General features: G+C 38.9%; 1 long non-coding RNA gene across 1 annotated transcript; it reads left to right on the top strand.

Moving 5' to 3' along the window:
- Positions 1-5,817: 5,817 nt before the first annotated feature.
- Positions 5,818-7,321, top strand: LOC147752733 (uncharacterized). The gene is made up of 2 exons (XR_015313290.1): positions 5,818-6,071; positions 7,160-7,321. It is a non-coding gene; the product is annotated as an uncharacterized LOC147752733 (long non-coding RNA).
- Positions 7,322-7,751: the final 430 nt, after the last annotated feature.

Genomic DNA, 7,751 nt, shown 5'->3' with positions numbered 1-7,751 from the left:
CCAGCAGAGATGCTACTTCCATAAAGCCTACAAATAAGCAAAATATATTTCAAAGAAATTTTCAAAGTTGTATTTATTGTACTTACACTTTCCACTATTTCTCGTTTCAAAGCAACTTTGAAATCCGCCATTTTCGGATGTGTAATTTTCTCATGGGCTCTATAAGTATACTATGATCAGTTCCGCGAAGACGAACCTTCTGTAGGAGAGCTGAATGAGATTGGCAACCAAAATCAATCCTGGTAATGTGAGGAGACTTTGGAGTGCCTCTATTGGTACTCATTTCTGTGCTTCTCCATCGAATAGCAGCGTTTAAAAAATCCATCAACACTCTGTACTTCATTCAGCTTCAAGTTTTCATTGCCTTTAAAATATATCAGGGTATATAGTTGATACTAGAACCTATTCAAGCTAAATTAACGTTAGTATAGTATAGTCTTGTACACTATCAAAGTACGACATTACCCAGGAACGAGAAGTGATTGACTTCAAATGTGAAGAACGAATAGGCCTTCAGGAAGTAGCTGATAAACTTTCATTAGGTTACTAACTTTAGGTGTTGCACACTCTAAGAACTCCTTTGACACGGGCTGTTTCAGCAATAGTAATACCCTAGTCTCAGGCGGGGCTTCATTTGGGCTGCTAATGCACATCCCTAAATGAAATTTGTCATAACTATAAAACAATAAGCACGCTGGCCGCGCTAGTTAAAGCTTCAACTTTGGCATATGATCACGAAGTATCTGCGAGTAAGGAAGGGTCTGGTGGAAAAATCGCGATTAACCTGTCTGCAGATTTTAAGATAACACCGAAAGGTGAATCCAGCAGGAGAAGATGGTTAAGGATTAGCTTGAAATCACACACACACCTTAAACTGTTGAAATATAAGTTCAGTGTAAGTACACATAGACTATCTACGCCCGTACACTGATGCTGATAACTAAATTTACACAGTAATATTATGTACATATATATAATTGATTTGGGTAGAGCTCTTTATTTTATTAATGTTTGTATTAGTATGAGCGTGTGTTTCAAGCGTATACTCTGTAGATTTTTCAGTAAAGGGGCAATAGCGGCCGGGGGCCGCTTGGCTCTAAGTCGCGTTGCTTGCTGGCCAGCTGAGAGACTCTTGAGGGATGAAACAACGTCAACAGAAATACGGGCCAAATTGTATGGGTGTCTGGCTGTATTAACCTGGAGTGTTAAGCGTATCGTAGAAGCAAATTATATTATTCCACCCACCATTTTACGAAGTCATGTGGTATGTGCAGTAATCGATAGGAAACGACCTCGATTCTACAAAAATGTCTATCAGTAAACGTTAGATTTCCATTAGTAAGCTTGTTACAGTAACTAAATCTATTTTTGTCCAAGAGGCTATCGGAGTCCTGTTTGCAATTTAGTAAACGTTTCCCAAGCGGCCCTCAAGCAAGGCCTATATTAGCTAAATGCATCGAAGCCCAACCTTTTCACGGAGGTAATCTAGCGTAGTTGGTCACATTTCTCGGCAGTCTCAAATTTATCCTATACAGCTTAGCTGTTCATATGTCAAATAAATATAAGCCACAGTCTGATAATTATTCCAAAATTACATTGCGATTAATTCTAAAATATATACAGTTGTGTCGCTTTTATTAGAGTCTCCATGTCAGTAGAACGTATGTCCTGAACCTCTATTTTTTTTTAAATTTAGATTTAGCCTACCTATGTTCTCTGTGCAGGAGATTTTCATTGTACACTTGATTAGCTATCATTAAAGCATTTTTTTCCACTCACGCGTGCTTCGAATGAAAAAAAAAAAAGTTCTATTTTCGCTTAACGAAAAACAGTATAAATGCAATAACCATTTGTATCAAACTACTCGTTAGTGGGCTATGCTGGCTGAATTAGAAGAAACCCAAATGATTTTCACGTATCTGAATTTGATAACCACTAGTCATCATAATAAATGCATTACCACTACTGCGAAAAAAACACTTGTCATGCCGCTAGATACTTAAACTTTTCTGCGTAAGTTTCACTTAACTATACAGCTCCAGATACATCTGTACCATATATATACATAAAACGAATAATTGGCGATAGTGCACGTGCTAGTGTAAAAATAACTGGAAGATTCACGCTATGCCCCAATCGTTCAGACGTCAAATATAAGAGCGTGAATAGCTTACAGAAAGGCAAAATCTCTGCTCCAGCCTCAACACAAACGAAAGAAAAAAAAGCGTATTAAACTTGATCAACAAAGTGTTCTAGACGGAAGTAATATACAAGTATAAGCATCCTCTCGCATGTGAGAAGACTGATACAGGATGCAAGTTAATTTGAAGTATCAAAACGAGCTTATAAAGAGGGAGGCTCTTTCCAAACCCAGCTGATGCAGAAATCTCCTAGAAAGGCGAATCCCAAATGCGTATAGCGTGTACACAGGCAGTGTTTAAGTAAACAATGCTATATGACATTGACACATTTGGGTGGCTTTTGGTCTGTGTTTATATATTTTGTTATTTTTTAGTTTTATCTATATATATATATATATATATAAATAATTAAAAAAATAATGAAAAAACTATCTTAAGGACATATCCATAGTTTTACATAAACCATGGATATGTCCTTAAGGTATTGATAGGAAACTTAGTGATTATTTAATGTTTTGTTTATATTAAAACTCGCTCAAAGACTCCTACTCTTCTAAACTGCCGAAGTATCTTGTATGGCTGACTGCTTTAAGTTATTACTTGAATGAACGCATTTCACTCAATTGAACTTATAAAACGCCTGGGGTATACGTCAAGTTCTATACAAACCGAGTTGATATGGATGCAGGTTTTTGAGAGATCAATTATGTACGACCACATTTCTCTCCGTATATTCGATAAATATTTATAATATTTCGACCCTCTCCCGTGCGACAAGTTGGCTTCATCGAGAAACATTAAGGCGAAAAAGCTTAAATCTCTTTCGGTGTGGAGGCAGCAGGTTTATCACAGTGGGTAAAGGAGATGATGCTCAAATGTCTCGAGCTCGGATCGATGGTTCCTAAAGGCAGATTGGTAACGGTACAGGAAATCGGCGATTATTCGAGTCACGTTCCACCTTTGCCCTTAGCGTTCACTTCCTCGAAATTTAATAACAGATGAAAAGCGTAATCTCGGGCAACAATGACAAACGATAGTTTTGTCGAGCTCTATAACAATATTAGTTCAAACCTATCCCATAAAATGTCCATCTCAGATATAATTAGCTCTAAATTCCGTAATCTTAGTAAATTCATAAAAAGCTAGTAAATATGCAGTTATATCTCATTCTAATTTACCAAAAAAGAAAGACTTATTAGGACGTTATACGTCGCTATGCACAGTTGATTTTTATCGAATATTGTCACACAGTCAAAGAAAAAGTTGAAAGTTCCCTGTATATTTTAGCAATTAGCGGTAAAAACCAATAAACAGAATTTTATTGAGATTTCTGATGAGCGACATTTTAAATTTTACAAATACTACACTGCTCTAGTACAACTTCAGCCTTACCATATTTCCTTCTGCCATTGTATATGTATACAACGTAGAATAAGAAGCTCATATATTATTTAATTGAGGATCTAACATATTCTGCATAATATGTTTTCAACCCGAAATAGTCGAACATCTGCCAAAACCCAAGTGGGTAAACCATGAAACTCTAATTCCCTTTTATGTATTGCTTTTTGGGAACAGGGAAACAAACGAACCTATTCATCCAAAGAGCTAGCCTCTTTGGTTCTGAATATACTTACTGGTAGGATAGCACGAAACGTTAATTTATTTCATAACTGACTTTGCCCTTACAAGCAATTCCGTTGGCTTAGACTTGTTAAAAATCCTTCCAACGATCAGATACTGGGTTAGAAAATTTAGTCCGAGGGTCGTAACAGCCCTCAAGCCCAAAATAAAATCCTGTTTTTACCTTAAGCGTTTTCAGAGTTTGCACATAAATAAGCATACACCTTTCGACCGAGTTGTCCTTTTACCAGACAGGCAACACACGTAACTGGAGACATTAGGGTTAGAAACTAACAGACAATAACAGACTAAAGCGCAGACTCTAAGCCTTTCTCCCGCGCCATGCTCAGGCGTGGCCAAGCAAGGCGAGGAAATACCACTGTCCAATCTCGACAAGCAAGGAAGCAGCTAACAGCAAATGACAGGGCATTAGGGTAAAAGATAATGGAGCTAGCTCATTTCTGCTGCGAGAAAAAACTGAAGGTTTCCCTTTGCCGATATTTAGAGATACACACGGTAAATACATAGTATAGAGCAAAGAAGGCGTGCTCGACTGAACGGAACACAGTGGAAATGTTGTTGAAGCGCAAAGGTCTGTTAAAGGAGCGAAGATTGGACCTTCATGGAGGCAAAAAAACCCTTCAATGGAGTTGGTCAACCACATAGACATTTGGTAACAAAGATGAGTCGGGCAGGCACGGGGACAAGGCAAACTCCGATGAAGACGATGTCAATGAGAACGGGAGAAGAAGAAGACGTGGCAAGGAGATGGTAGTTAGAGAGCGAACATGTAAGGGCTGGTTAGGTGACGGAAGGGCTGCTTAAGGATAACAAGGTGCTAAGAGTCTTTCAAGTGGTAAGGAGCAAAGAAGTGCGAGAGGTCTAGCCTGAAAAGGGAGATGGCAGTAGAAAAAACGAAAGGGCTCTATTAACCAGTCGGCACGTTTGCGTTCGTTGGTCCGCAGACACATACACACTCGTCGAAAGCTCACACAAAACGCTGGGAGTCTCCGGTACGAGAACGGCGTAGAACATTTGAGCGCAAACAAGAGAACCTTCCAGCTTTTTAAAGTGAAGAAGAAGAAGGGTTGGGACGTTAAAAAGAAGAAAACGAAAGTGGCATAGGTAACGGAAAGCGGTTATTAATGCCAGTTTGAAGAATTCAAATGAAAACTTTTTAATCTCGAAGCGTGTTAGGTGGAGTTCACGAATGCCGCTTTTTACTCTTGTTTTTGTATATTTTGAGAAAAATACTCAGATTAAAAATAGGTACAACAACAACCAACCAACTTTGGTTGCTTATATAAACGTTGCTAAGAAAAAATGCATACTGCACGAAATAAATTAAAAGTAACTATCCACAATGTGGAAATGAACAACGCAGTTCTGCGGGCTAACTGGGTCATATTTGCGCATGTCGGCCTTGGAATCGACGATTACGGTGCCTAGACTTGTCAGCGCACATGTAAACGCTGTCTAAAGAATATACCTACATTGTTTTCGATCAGTACTCATTAGATCTTTTAACAAGTTCCGCGGAGTTTATGGAGACAAAGGAAGATTCATTGAAATACTTCAATCTAAAAAATTACAAATGCGGAAGCCTGTTGGCTTTTGGCAATGTTGTTTGAAGTGACTGTTATCCCCAAAGTGGTCCAGTGGCGTTAGAACCAAAAACAGTTCCATTTATAACAATAGTTAATTGTATACTATGTACTGAAGGAATATTCGTAGAGTCTTCTCTTTATATTCACATGGTATGCCCTAAAAACCTTGCTTAGTCATTACAAAGTCAATGACAATGCATTACTTGCAGCCCACTCATCAAAGAGGCGAGTTTGGCCACAGGCAGGCAGCCGACGGAGCCCTTGTGCAGCCACCGACTCTATTTATGTATACAGGCACAGGGAAGAGACATACAACTCTGGCTTTATGGCTTTCTGCGATTATCATAAATATGCCGTTGCCTCGCAGAGTCAGCGGATCAACCACTCCGTTATGGCCGCCGGCAAAAGTGCTCGGGAGTCTGGGTGCTGCCCATTCCATAGTAGCCGAAGAAGATATCACGCAACAACGGTTCTGCTCAGATACGATGGATGTTCGTACTTAGATAATAGAGTGCTAAGTAATCATCATATAAATTAACGGCTTTCAATGACTGTAGTGCTGTACTATAGAATTGGATTGTCTACTAGCAAATTCGTTTGCAGAAAATCACCGCTCCAAGACACTAACGTTTTGTGGACACGTAACGTACGTGGGAATAACACGTTTTCGAGTTTCGGAATGATATCGTTGGAAACACAGGTAAGTAAGTCCATGTCTGGGTGTTCCATGGCCACACCTGATACCGGAATGAGTTTTGATTCGGTTGATTTCAGGAAGTTAGTGTCCTATGGCAACATTTCTATGGTAACCATACTTATGCGCTTTTTACTGATTTTGGGTGAAGTATGTCTACTTTTTCCCTAAATCAAATTTTTAAATTAATAGTATGTTTGCCCACGAATTTTAGTTGTTCAGTGCGCAATTGTTGAGACTGCACGTAATGAAAAAACAAAAATTCTTAAGACTGGACTAAACAACATCTCCCTAGGTAACCAAACAGGTCCCATAAGCTAGTACAGTTGTACACTTATTTTAAGATGGTATCCTGCCGGTTCAGTTGGACCTACTTACTGACGTAACGATTCTGCGATTTGTATAAAAGATTCATTTTTCATCACAAGTTACAATTCGATGGGACACCCTTGTGACGTAAGTGTAAAAGGAAGCAAATGTGTCTATGTTTTCGTTTTTGATCCTCGACACCCATTTGTTTAACTATTCCACCTTAACTGAAGTGAAGTAGTATCGTATTTTTACATAGAGTCACGCTAACACCTAAGCGCACTTTGAAATGGGTCGGCTCCCACTACAGCTCGCCAGGCCTTATTATTCACCTTCGGAACGGTCCTTTCGCGACACTCATATTCGAGTTATAAACTTGCTGCTCATATTCGTAAAACACTTGAATTTTCGATTGTTTCATGGCTCACTGCAGTTCGTCTGCTAAATGCCCAAGTGACGATATCCCAGTGCGGTCAAATGCCAAAGAATACAAATGCACCTCTGAAATACAAAAAAAAAACAGTAAAAAGTTAAGCCGTTATAAAATAACTCCATTTTAAAATATGAAATTTTCATCGCAGTAAGCAACGGGAGCTTTCATTGGTATGCAATTGCTAAAGTGGACGCTCTATGTTTGTTACAATAAACTCCTTCGAGAATACGCCGCCCGAACGTAGGGCCTGAAACGGGAAGAGTTGGAACGGAGGTGACCCGAAGGTAGCCCAACGCATCCTGAAGGAAGGAAATGGAAATTGTTTGACTTCCGGTCTTTCGTTGCTTTACAGGTCATCAACATGGCTCGGGAAGCCCAAACGGAATACAAGTCACTTGGCACCGAATGGCGGACGAATTGAGAGAAAACTTTGCCCTCCATTACGCCTCCTGAATAGAGGATACTTGGTTATGTTTTCTGTTGATCCTCTAGCCTTAGCAAATAGTGATAACTATACACACGTATCTATGGTGAAATATGTCTATTGGAAACTCGCATTAATTAAACCAAAAAAGGGATCTATGTATTTGCACACCTTCTTGTTGTTATTTTTTTATTATTATCATCATGAAAAAAACCAGAGTTTCAAGGTAGACGAAATTAGCTAAGAGCAGGCTTGTCTCTACAAAAGCTACAATACAAACAAAAACTGATTTACTGTAAATACTATATGTTTTCGTACGATGTAAAATAAATTTTTATGTTAAATATATCGTATGTTTGGAATAATACCTTTTCTAAGTATACCTTTTAAAGGTATTAGTCTCATTGCCGAGTCGACTGGACGGGGGCGAATTCGTGAAGCCGAAGTTTAGGAGTACCTTGTCTAAATTTCTAATCTCATTTTTCATACCAATTCCCTCTTAAGCTTGCAGGATGGGTAG

The sequence above is a fragment of the Varroa jacobsoni genome, unplaced genomic scaffold (assembly GCF_002532875.2).
Source record: "Varroa jacobsoni isolate VJ856 unplaced genomic scaffold, vjacob_1.0 scaffold_1044, whole genome shotgun sequence".
Taxonomy (NCBI): Eukaryota; Metazoa; Arthropoda; class Arachnida; order Mesostigmata; family Varroidae; genus Varroa; species Varroa jacobsoni.
This window is presented reverse-complemented; position numbering and strand designations above follow the sequence as displayed.